Here is a 9,218-nt window from a genome sequence, read left to right as displayed (position 1 = left end):
AGAGGAAATGAGGAAGCTGCAGCTGACAGGAGGCCCAGGCTAGTACCAGCAAGGAAATGAGGGGGAAGTGGCCAGAAGGGTAGTTCCAGGATTTCTCTGTGGGCCTTCTCCCAAGAAGCATTGCAGCCTGAAAGGCTGGGCGTTGCCCCTGTATTTGTCGCCTTAGCTTCAAAAGAGCTCTTGCAACTAAGGTTGTCACCCCCTTGCTTTGCATAATTAGCTTTGCGCAGTGGCAGTACTGTAGCCCATGAGGTTTTATCCGAGGCGCGGTTATTGCTAGTTGAAAACTTTTCCCAATACCCCGCCATGATGACTTGAAATATAGTCAGCATTGGCAATTTTTGATGGTCTCTCAGGAGACTTTATTTCCAGTGACAAAAAAAGATGAAGAAGGAGTAGGGAGAGGAAATGAGGAAGCTGCAGCTGACAGGAGGCCCAGGCTAGTACCAGCAAGGAAATGAGGGGGAAGTGGCCAGAAGGGTAGTTCCAGGATTTCTCTGTGGGCCTTCTCCCAAGAAGCATTGCAGCCTGAAAGGCTGGGCGTTGCCCCTGTATTTGTCGCCTTAGCTTCAAAAGAGCTCTTGCAACTAAGGTTGTCACCCCCTTGCTTTGCATAATTAGCTTTGCGCAGTGGCAGTACTGTAGCCCATGAGGTTTTATCCGAGGCGCGGTTATTGCTAGTTGAAAACTTTTCCCAATACCCCGCCATGATGACTTGAAATATAGTCAGCATTGGCAATTTTTGATGGTCTCTCAGGAGACTTTATTTCCAGTGACAAAAAAAGATGAAGAAGGAGTAGGGAGAGGAAATGAGGAAGCTGCAGCTGACAGGAGGCCCAGGCTAGTACCAGCAAGGAAATGAGGGGGAAGTGGCCAGAAGGGTAGTTCCAGGATTTCTCTGTGGGCCTTCTCCCAAGAAGCATTGCAGCCTGAAAGGCTGGGCGTTGCCCCTGTATTTGTCGCCTTAGCTTCAAAAGAGCTCTTGCAACTAAGGTTGTCACCCCCTTGCTTTGCATAATTAGCTTTGCGCAGTGGCAGTACTGTAGCCCATGAGGTTTTATCCGAGGCGCGGTTATTGCTAGTTGAAAACTTTTCCCAATACCCCGCCATGATGACTTGAAATATAGTCAGCATTGGCAATTTTTGATGGTCTCTCAGGAGACTTTATTTCCAGTGACAAAAAAAGATGAAGAAGGAGTAGGGAGAGGAAATGAGGAAGCTGCAGCTGACAGGAGGCCCAGGCTAGTACCAGCAAGGAAATGAGGGGGAAGTGGCCAGAAGGGTAGTTCCAGGATTTCTCTGTGGGCCTTCTCCCAAGAAGCATTGCAGCCTGAAAGGCTGGGCGTTGCCCCTGTATTTGTCGCCTTAGCTTCAAAAGAGCTCTTGCAACTAAGGTTGTCACCCCCTTGCTTTGCATAATTAGCTTTGCGCAGTGGCAGTACTGTAGCCCATGAGGTTTTATCCGAGGCGCGGTTATTGCTAGTTGAAAACTTTTCCCAATACCCCGCCATGATGACTTGAAATATAGTCAGCATTGGCAATTTTTGATGGTCTCTCAGGAGACTTTATTTCCAGTGACAAAAAAAGATGAAGAAGGAGTAGGGAGAGGAAATGAGGAAGCTGCAGCTGACAGGAGGCCCAGGCTAGTACCAGCAAGGAAATGAGGGGGAAGTGGCCAGAAGGGTAGTTCCAGGATTTCTCTGTGGGCCTTCTCCCAAGAAGCATTGCAGCCTGAAAGGCTGGGCGTTGCCCCTGTATTTGTCGCCTTAGCTTCAAAAGAGCTCTTGCAACTAAGGTTGTCACCCCCTTGCTTTGCATAATTAGCTTTGCGCAGTGGCAGTACTGTAGCCCATGAGGTTTTATCCGAGGCGCGGTTATTGCTAGTTGAAAACTTTTCCCAATACCCCGCCATGATGACTTGAAATATAGTCAGCATTGGCAATTTTTGATGGTCTCTCAGGAGACTTTATTTCCAGTGACAAAAAAAGATGAAGAAGGAGTAGGGAGAGGAAATGAGGAAGCTGCAGCTGACAGGAGGCCCAGGCTAGTACCAGCAAGGAAATGAGGGGGAAGTGGCCAGAAGGGTAGTTCCAGGATTTCTCTGTGGGCCTTCTCCCAAGAAGCATTGCAGCCTGAAAGGCTGGGCGTTGCCCCTGTATTTGTCGCCTTAGCTTCAAAAGAGCTCTTGCAACTAAGGTTGTCACCCCCTTGCTTTGCATAATTAGCTTTGCGCAGTGGCAGTACTGTAGCCCATGAGGTTTTAGCCGAGGCGCGGTTATTGCTAGTTGAAAACTTTTCCCAATACCCCGCCATGATGACTTGAAATATAGTCAGCATTGGCAATTTTTGATGGTCTCTCAGGAGACTTTATTTCCAGTGACAAAAAAAGATGAAGAAGGAGTAGGGAGAGGAAATGAGGAAGCTGCAGCTGACAGGAGGCCCAGGCTAGTACCAGCAAGGAAATGAGGGGGAAGTGGCCAGAAGGGTAGTTCCAGGATTTCTCTGTGGGCCTTCTCCCAAGAAGCATTGCAGCCTGAAAGGCTGGGCGTTGCCCCTGTATTTGTCGCCTTAGCTTCAAAAGAGCTCTTGCAACTAAGGTTGTCACCCCCTTGCTTTGCATAATTAGCTTTGCGCAGTGGCAGTACTGTAGCCCATGAGGTTTTATCCGAGGCGCGGTTATTGCTAGTTGAAAACTTTTCCCAATACCCCGCCATGATGACTTGAAATATAGTCAGCATTGGCAATTTTTGATGGTCTCTCAGGAGACTTTATTTCCAGTGACAAAAAAAGATGAAGAAGGAGTAGGGAGAGGAAATGAGGAAGCTGCAGCTGACAGGAGGCCCAGGCTAGTACCAGCAAGGAAATGAGGGGGAAGTGGCCAGAAGGGTAGTTCCAGGATTTCTCTGTGGGCCTTCTCCCAAGAAGCATTGCAGCCTGAAAGGCTGGGCGTTGCCCCTGTATTTGTCGCCTTAGCTTCAAAAGAGCTCTTGCAACTAAGGTTGTCACCCCCTTGCTTTGCATAATTAGCTTTGCGCAGTGGCAGTACTGTAGCCCATGAGGTTTTATCCGAGGCGCGGTTATTGCTAGTTGAAAACTTTTCCCAATACCCCGCCATGATGACTTGAAATATAGTCAGCATTGGCAATTTTTGATGGTCTCTCAGGAGACTTTATTTCCAGTGACAAAAAAAGATGAAGAAGGAGTAGGGAGAGGAAATGAGGAAGCTGCAGCTGACAGGAGGCCCAGGCTAGTACCAGCAAGGAAATGAGGGGGAAGTGGCCAGAAGGGTAGTTCCAGGATTTCTCTGTGGGCCTTCTCCCAAGAAGCATTGCAGCCTGAAAGGCTGGGCGTTGCCCCTGTATTTGTCGCCTTAGCTTCAAAAGAGCTCTTGCAACTAAGGTTGTCACCCCCTTGCTTTGCATAATTAGCTTTGCGCAGTGGCAGTACTGTAGCCCATGAGGTTTTATCCGAGGCGCGGTTATTGCTAGTTGAAAACTTTTCCCAATACCCCGCCATGATGACTTGAAATATAGTCAGCATTGGCAATTTTTGATGGTCTCTCAGGAGACTTTATTTCCAGTGACAAAAAAAGATGAAGAAGGAGTAGGGAGAGGAAATGAGGAAGCTGCAGCTGACAGGAGGCCCAGGCTAGTACCAGCAAGGAAATGAGGGGGAAGTGGCCAGAAGGGTAGTTCCAGGATTTCTCTGTGGGCCTTCTCCCAAGAAGCATTGCAGCCTGAAAGGCTGGGCGTTGCCCCTGTATTTGTCGCCTTAGCTTCAAAAGAGCTCTTGCAACTAAGGTTGTCACCCCCTTGCTTTGCATAATTAGCTTTGCGCAGTGGCAGTACTGTAGCCCATGAGGTTTTATCCGAGGCGCGGTTATTGCTAGTTGAAAACTTTTCCCAATACCCCGCCATGATGACTTGAAATATAGTCAGCATTGGCAATTTTTGATGGTCTCTCAGGAGACTTTATTTCCAGTGACAAAAAAAGATGAAGAAGGAGTAGGGAGAGGAAATGAGGAAGCTGCAGCTGACAGGAGGCCCAGGCTAGTACCAGCAAGGAAATGAGGGGGAAGTGGCCAGAAGGGTAGTTCCAGGATTTCTCTGTGGGCCTTCTCCCAAGAAGCATTGCAGCCTGAAAGGCTGGGCGTTGCCCCTGTATTTGTCGCCTTAGCTTCAAAAGAGCTCTTGCAACTAAGGTTGTCACCCCCTTGCTTTGCATAATTAGCTTTGCGCAGTGGCAGTACTGTAGCCCATGAGGTTTTATCCGAGGCGCGGTTATTGCTAGTTGAAAACTTTTCCCAATACCCCGCCATGATGACTTGAAATATAGTCAGCATTGGCAATTTTTGATGGTCTCTCAGGAGACTTTATTTCCAGTGACAAAAAAAGATGAAGAAGGAGTAGGGAGAGGAAATGAGGAAGCTGCAGCTGACAGGAGGCCCAGGCTAGTACCAGCAAGGAAATGAGGGGGAAGTGGCCAGAAGGGTAGTTCCAGGATTTCTCTGTGGGCCTTCTCCCAAGAAGCATTGCAGCCTGAAAGGCTGGGCGTTGCCCCTGTATTTGTCGCCTTAGCTTCAAAAGAGCTCTTGCAACTAAGGTTGTCACCCCCTTGCTTTGCATAATTAGCTTTGCGCAGTGGCAGTACTGTAGCCCATGAGGTTTTATCCGAGGCGCGGTTATTGCTAGTTGAAAACTTTTCCCAATACCCCGCCATGATGACTTGAAATATAGTCAGCATTGGCAATTTTTGATGGTCTCTCAGGAGACTTTATTTCCAGTGACAAAAAAAGATGAAGAAGGAGTAGGGAGAGGAAATGAGGAAGCTGCAGCTGACAGGAGGCCCAGGCTAGTACCAGCAAGGAAATGAGGGGGAAGTGGCCAGAAGGGTAGTTCCAGGATTTCTCTGTGGGCCTTCTCCCAAGAAGCATTGCAGCCTGAAAGGCTGGGCGTTGCCCCTGTATTTGTCGCCTTAGCTTCAAAAGAGCTCTTGCAACTAAGGTTGTCACCCCCTTGCTTTGCATAATTAGCTTTGCGCAGTGGCAGTACTGTAGCCCATGAGGTTTTATCCGAGGCGCGGTTATTGCTAGTTGAAAACTTTTCCCAATACCCCGCCATGATGACTTGAAATATAGTCAGCATTGGCAATTTTTGATGGTCTCTCAGGAGACTTTATTTCCAGTGACAAAAAAAGATGAAGAAGGAGTAGGGAGAGGAAATGAGGAAGCTGCAGCTGACAGGAGGCCCAGGCTAGTACCAGCAAGGAAATGAGGGGGAAGTGGCCAGAAGGGTAGTTCCAGGATTTCTCTGTGGGCCTTCTCCCAAGAAGCATTGCAGCCTGAAAGGCTGGGCGTTGCCCCTGTATTTGTCGCCTTAGCTTCAAAAGAGCTCTTGCAACTAAGGTTGTCACCCCCTTGCTTTGCATAATTAGCTTTGCGCAGTGGCAGTACTGTAGCCCATGAGGTTTTATCCGAGGCGCGGTTATTGCTAGTTGAAAACTTTTCCCAATACCCCGCCATGATGACTTGAAATATAGTCAGCATTGGCAATTTTTGATGGTCTCTCAGGAGACTTTATTTCCAGTGACAAAAAAAGATGAAGAAGGAGTAGGGAGAGGAAATGAGGAAGCTGCAGCTGACAGGAGGCCCAGGCTAGTACCAGCAAGGAAATGAGGGGGAAGTGGCCAGAAGGGTAGTTCCAGGATTTCTCTGTGGGCCTTCTCCCAAGAAGCATTGCAGCCTGAAAGGCTGGGCGTTGCCCCTGTATTTGTCGCCTTAGCTTCAAAAGAGCTCTTGCAACTAAGGTTGTCACCCCCTTGCTTTGCATAATTAGCTTTGCGCAGTGGCAGTACTGTAGCCCATGAGGTTTTATCCGAGGCGCGGTTATTGCTAGTTGAAAACTTTTCCCAATACCCCGCCATGATGACTTGAAATATAGTCAGCATTGGCAATTTTTGATGGTCTCTCAGGAGACTTTATTTCCAGTGACAAAAAAAGATGAAGAAGGAGTAGGGAGAGGAAATGAGGAAGCTGCAGCTGACAGGAGGCCCAGGCTAGTACCAGCAAGGAAATGAGGGGGAAGTGGCCAGAAGGGTAGTTCCAGGATTTCTCTGTGGGCCTTCTCCCAAGAAGCATTGCAGCCTGAAAGGCTGGGCGTTGCCCCTGTATTTGTCGCCTTAGCTTCAAAAGAGCTCTTGCAACTAAGGTTGTCACCCCCTTGCTTTGCATAATTAGCTTTGCGCAGTGGCAGTACTGTAGCCCATGAGGTTTTATCCGAGGCGCGGTTATTGCTAGTTGAAAACTTTTCCCAATACCCCGCCATGATGACTTGAAATATAGTCAGCATTGGCAATTTTTGATGGTCTCTCAGGAGACTTTATTTCCAGTGACAAAAAAAGATGAAGAAGGAGTAGGGAGAGGAAATGAGGAAGCTGCAGCTGACAGGAGGCCCAGGCTAGTACCAGCAAGGAAATGAGGGGGAAGTGGCCAGAAGGGTAGTTCCAGGATTTCTCTGTGGGCCTTCTCCCAAGAAGCATTGCAGCCTGAAAGGCTGGGCGTTGCCCCTGTATTTGTCGCCTTAGCTTCAAAAGAGCTCTTGCAACTAAGGTTGTCACCCCCTTGCTTTGCATAATTAGCTTTGCGCAGTGGCAGTACTGTAGCCCATGAGGTTTTATCCGAGGCGCGGTTATTGCTAGTTGAAAACTTTTCCCAATACCCCGCCATGATGACTTGAAATATAGTCAGCATTGGCAATTTTTGATGGTCTCTCAGGAGACTTTATTTCCAGTGACAAAAAAAGATGAAGAAGGAGTAGGGAGAGGAAATGAGGAAGCTGCAGCTGACAGGAGGCCCAGGCTAGTACCAGCAAGGAAATGAGGGGGAAGTGGCCAGAAGGGTAGTTCCAGGATTTCTCTGTGGGCCTTCTCCCAAGAAGCATTGCAGCCTGAAAGGCTGGGCGTTGCCCCTGTATTTGTCGCCTTAGCTTCAAAAGAGCTCTTGCAACTAAGGTTGTCACCCCCTTGCTTTGCATAATTAGCTTTGCGCAGTGGCAGTACTGTAGCCCATGAGGTTTTATCCGAGGCGCGGTTATTGCTAGTTGAAAACTTTTCCCAATACCCCGCCATGATGACTTGAAATATAGTCAGCATTGGCAATTTTTGATGGTCTCTCAGGAGACTTTATTTCCAGTGACAAAAAAAGATGAAGAAGGAGTAGGGAGAGGAAATGAGGAAGCTGCAGCTGACAGGAGGCCCAGGCTAGTACCAGCAAGGAAATGAGGGGGAAGTGGCCAGAAGGGTAGTTCCAGGATTTCTCTGTGGGCCTTCTCCCAAGAAGCATTGCAGCCTGAAAGGCTGGGCGTTGCCCCTGTATTTGTCGCCTTAGCTTCAAAAGAGCTCTTGCAACTAAGGTTGTCACCCCCTTGCTTTGCATAATTAGCTTTGCGCAGTGGCAGTACTGTAGCCCATGAGGTTTTATCCGAGGCGCGGTTATTGCTAGTTGAAAACTTTTCCCAATACCCCGCCATGATGACTTGAAATATAGTCAGCATTGGCAATTTTTGATGGTCTCTCAGGAGACTTTATTTCCAGTGACAAAAAAAGATGAAGAAGGAGTAGGGAGAGGAAATGAGGAAGCTGCAGCTGACAGGAGGCCCAGGCTAGTACCAGCAAGGAAATGAGGGGGAAGTGGCCAGAAGGGTAGTTCCAGGATTTCTCTGTGGGCCTTCTCCCAAGAAGCATTGCAGCCTGAAAGGCTGGGCGTTGCCCCTGTATTTGTCGCCTTAGCTTCAAAAGAGCTCTTGCAACTAAGGTTGTCACCCCCTTGCTTTGCATAATTAGCTTTGCGCAGTGGCAGTACTGTAGCCCATGAGGTTTTATCCGAGGCGCGGTTATTGCTAGTTGAAAACTTTTCCCAATACCCCGCCATGATGACTTGAAATATAGTCAGCATTGGCAATTTTTGATGGTCTCTCAGGAGACTTTATTTCCAGTGACAAAAAAAGATGAAGAAGGAGTAGGGAGAGGAAATGAGGAAGCTGCAGCTGACAGGAGGCCCAGGCTAGTACCAGCAAGGAAATGAGGGGGAAGTGGCCAGAAGGGTAGTTCCAGGATTTCTCTGTGGGCCTTCTCCCAAGAAGCATTGCAGCCTGAAAGGCTGGGCGTTGCCCCTGTATTTGTCGCCTTAGCTTCAAAAGAGCTCTTGCAACTAAGGTTGTCACCCCCTTGCTTTGCATAATTAGCTTTGCGCAGTGGCAGTACTGTAGCCCATGAGGTTTTAGCCGAGGCGCGGTTATTGCTAGTTGAAAACTTTTCCCAATACCCCGCCATGATGACTTGAAATATAGTCAGCATTGGCAATTTTTGATGGTCTCTCAGGAGACTTTATTTCCAGTGACAAAAAAAGATGAAGAAGGAGTAGGGAGAGGAAATGAGGAAGCTGCAGCTGACAGGAGGCCCAGGCTAGTACCAGCAAGGAAATGAGGGGGAAGTGGCCAGAAGGGTAGTTCCAGGATTTCTCTGTGGGCCTTCTCCCAAGAAGCATTGCAGCCTGAAAGGCTGGGCGTTGCCCCTGTATTTGTCGCCTTAGCTTCAAAAGAGCTCTTGCAACTAAGGTTGTCACCCCCTTGCTTTGCATAATTAGCTTTGCGCAGTGGCAGTACTGTAGCCCATGAGGTTTTAGCCGAGGCGCGGTTATTGCTAGTTGAAAACTTTTCCCAATACCCCGCCATGATGACTTGAAATATAGTCAGCATTGGCAATTTTTGATGGTCTCTCAGGAGACTTTATTTCCAGTGACAAAAAAAGATGAAGAAGGAGTAGGGAGAGGAAATGAGGAAGCTGCAGCTGACAGGAGGCCCAGGCTAGTACCAGCAAGGAAATGAGGGGGAAGTGGCCAGAAGGGTAGTTCCAGGATTTCTCTGTGGGCCTTCTCCCAAGAAGCATTGCAGCCTGAAAGGCTGGGCGTTGCCCCTGTATTTGTCGCCTTAGCTTCAAAAGAGCTCTTGCAACTAAGGTTGTCACCCCCTTGCTTTGCATAATTAGCTTTGCGCAGTGGCAGTACTGTAGCCCATGAGGTTTTATCCGAGGCGCGGTTATTGCTAGTTGAAAACTTTTCCCAATACCCCGCCATGATGACTTGAAATATAGTCAGCATTGGCAATTTTTGATGGTCTCTCAGGAGACTTTATTTCCAGTGACAAAAAAAGATGAAGAAGGAG

At 48.4% G+C, this 9,218-nt stretch overlaps 23 non-coding genes across 23 annotated transcripts; all 23 read left to right on the top strand.

The window, feature by feature from the left end:
• The first annotated feature begins 218 nt into the window (after positions 1 to 218).
• On the top strand, positions 219 to 360 carry LOC140112153 (U4 spliceosomal RNA). The gene has a single exon (XR_011852468.1). It is a non-coding gene; the product is annotated as a U4 spliceosomal RNA (small nuclear RNA).
• Positions 361 to 619: 259 nt separating this feature from the next.
• Positions 620 to 761, top strand: LOC140112152 (U4 spliceosomal RNA). Its single transcript, XR_011852467.1, has one exon. It is a non-coding gene; the product is annotated as a U4 spliceosomal RNA (small nuclear RNA).
• A 259-nt stretch (positions 762 to 1,020) lies between these two features.
• On the top strand, positions 1,021 to 1,162 carry LOC140112150 (U4 spliceosomal RNA). Its single transcript, XR_011852465.1, has one exon. It is a non-coding gene; the product is annotated as a U4 spliceosomal RNA (small nuclear RNA).
• A 259-nt stretch (positions 1,163 to 1,421) lies between these two features.
• LOC140112149 (U4 spliceosomal RNA) lies at positions 1,422 to 1,563 on the top strand. The gene has a single exon (XR_011852464.1). It is a non-coding gene; the product is annotated as a U4 spliceosomal RNA (small nuclear RNA).
• A 259-nt stretch (positions 1,564 to 1,822) lies between these two features.
• Positions 1,823 to 1,964, top strand: LOC140112147 (U4 spliceosomal RNA). Its single transcript, XR_011852463.1, has one exon. It is a non-coding gene; the product is annotated as a U4 spliceosomal RNA (small nuclear RNA).
• A 259-nt stretch (positions 1,965 to 2,223) lies between these two features.
• Positions 2,224 to 2,365, top strand: LOC140112160 (U4 spliceosomal RNA). Its single transcript, XR_011852474.1, has one exon. It is a non-coding gene; the product is annotated as a U4 spliceosomal RNA (small nuclear RNA).
• Positions 2,366 to 2,624: 259 nt separating this feature from the next.
• Positions 2,625 to 2,766, top strand: LOC140112146 (U4 spliceosomal RNA). The gene has a single exon (XR_011852462.1). It is a non-coding gene; the product is annotated as a U4 spliceosomal RNA (small nuclear RNA).
• Positions 2,767 to 3,025: 259 nt separating this feature from the next.
• On the top strand, positions 3,026 to 3,167 carry LOC140112145 (U4 spliceosomal RNA). The gene has a single exon (XR_011852461.1). It is a non-coding gene; the product is annotated as a U4 spliceosomal RNA (small nuclear RNA).
• A 259-nt stretch (positions 3,168 to 3,426) lies between these two features.
• LOC140112144 (U4 spliceosomal RNA) lies at positions 3,427 to 3,568 on the top strand. Its single transcript, XR_011852460.1, has one exon. It is a non-coding gene; the product is annotated as a U4 spliceosomal RNA (small nuclear RNA).
• Positions 3,569 to 3,827: 259 nt separating this feature from the next.
• LOC140112143 (U4 spliceosomal RNA) lies at positions 3,828 to 3,969 on the top strand. Its single transcript, XR_011852459.1, has one exon. It is a non-coding gene; the product is annotated as a U4 spliceosomal RNA (small nuclear RNA).
• A 259-nt stretch (positions 3,970 to 4,228) lies between these two features.
• Positions 4,229 to 4,370, top strand: LOC140112142 (U4 spliceosomal RNA). Its single transcript, XR_011852458.1, has one exon. It is a non-coding gene; the product is annotated as a U4 spliceosomal RNA (small nuclear RNA).
• Positions 4,371 to 4,629: 259 nt separating this feature from the next.
• Positions 4,630 to 4,771, top strand: LOC140112141 (U4 spliceosomal RNA). Its single transcript, XR_011852457.1, has one exon. It is a non-coding gene; the product is annotated as a U4 spliceosomal RNA (small nuclear RNA).
• A 259-nt stretch (positions 4,772 to 5,030) lies between these two features.
• LOC140112140 (U4 spliceosomal RNA) lies at positions 5,031 to 5,172 on the top strand. The gene has a single exon (XR_011852456.1). It is a non-coding gene; the product is annotated as a U4 spliceosomal RNA (small nuclear RNA).
• A 259-nt stretch (positions 5,173 to 5,431) lies between these two features.
• On the top strand, positions 5,432 to 5,573 carry LOC140112138 (U4 spliceosomal RNA). Its single transcript, XR_011852454.1, has one exon. It is a non-coding gene; the product is annotated as a U4 spliceosomal RNA (small nuclear RNA).
• A 259-nt stretch (positions 5,574 to 5,832) lies between these two features.
• Positions 5,833 to 5,974, top strand: LOC140112136 (U4 spliceosomal RNA). The gene has a single exon (XR_011852453.1). It is a non-coding gene; the product is annotated as a U4 spliceosomal RNA (small nuclear RNA).
• Positions 5,975 to 6,233: 259 nt separating this feature from the next.
• On the top strand, positions 6,234 to 6,375 carry LOC140112135 (U4 spliceosomal RNA). The gene has a single exon (XR_011852452.1). It is a non-coding gene; the product is annotated as a U4 spliceosomal RNA (small nuclear RNA).
• A 259-nt stretch (positions 6,376 to 6,634) lies between these two features.
• Positions 6,635 to 6,776, top strand: LOC140112134 (U4 spliceosomal RNA). The gene has a single exon (XR_011852451.1). It is a non-coding gene; the product is annotated as a U4 spliceosomal RNA (small nuclear RNA).
• A 259-nt stretch (positions 6,777 to 7,035) lies between these two features.
• LOC140112133 (U4 spliceosomal RNA) lies at positions 7,036 to 7,177 on the top strand. Its single transcript, XR_011852450.1, has one exon. It is a non-coding gene; the product is annotated as a U4 spliceosomal RNA (small nuclear RNA).
• Positions 7,178 to 7,436: 259 nt separating this feature from the next.
• LOC140112132 (U4 spliceosomal RNA) lies at positions 7,437 to 7,578 on the top strand. Its single transcript, XR_011852449.1, has one exon. It is a non-coding gene; the product is annotated as a U4 spliceosomal RNA (small nuclear RNA).
• A 259-nt stretch (positions 7,579 to 7,837) lies between these two features.
• LOC140112131 (U4 spliceosomal RNA) lies at positions 7,838 to 7,979 on the top strand. Its single transcript, XR_011852448.1, has one exon. It is a non-coding gene; the product is annotated as a U4 spliceosomal RNA (small nuclear RNA).
• A 259-nt stretch (positions 7,980 to 8,238) lies between these two features.
• Positions 8,239 to 8,380, top strand: LOC140112158 (U4 spliceosomal RNA). The gene has a single exon (XR_011852473.1). It is a non-coding gene; the product is annotated as a U4 spliceosomal RNA (small nuclear RNA).
• A 259-nt stretch (positions 8,381 to 8,639) lies between these two features.
• On the top strand, positions 8,640 to 8,781 carry LOC140112157 (U4 spliceosomal RNA). Its single transcript, XR_011852472.1, has one exon. It is a non-coding gene; the product is annotated as a U4 spliceosomal RNA (small nuclear RNA).
• Positions 8,782 to 9,040: 259 nt separating this feature from the next.
• LOC140112130 (U4 spliceosomal RNA) lies at positions 9,041 to 9,182 on the top strand. The gene has a single exon (XR_011852447.1). It is a non-coding gene; the product is annotated as a U4 spliceosomal RNA (small nuclear RNA).
• The last annotated feature ends 36 nt before the right edge of the window (positions 9,183 to 9,218 follow it).

The sequence above is a fragment of the Engystomops pustulosus genome, unplaced genomic scaffold (assembly GCF_040894005.1).
Source record: "Engystomops pustulosus unplaced genomic scaffold, aEngPut4.maternal MAT_SCAFFOLD_642, whole genome shotgun sequence".
Classification (NCBI taxonomy): domain Eukaryota; kingdom Metazoa; phylum Chordata; class Amphibia; order Anura; family Leptodactylidae; genus Engystomops; species Engystomops pustulosus.
This window is presented reverse-complemented; position numbering and strand designations above follow the sequence as displayed.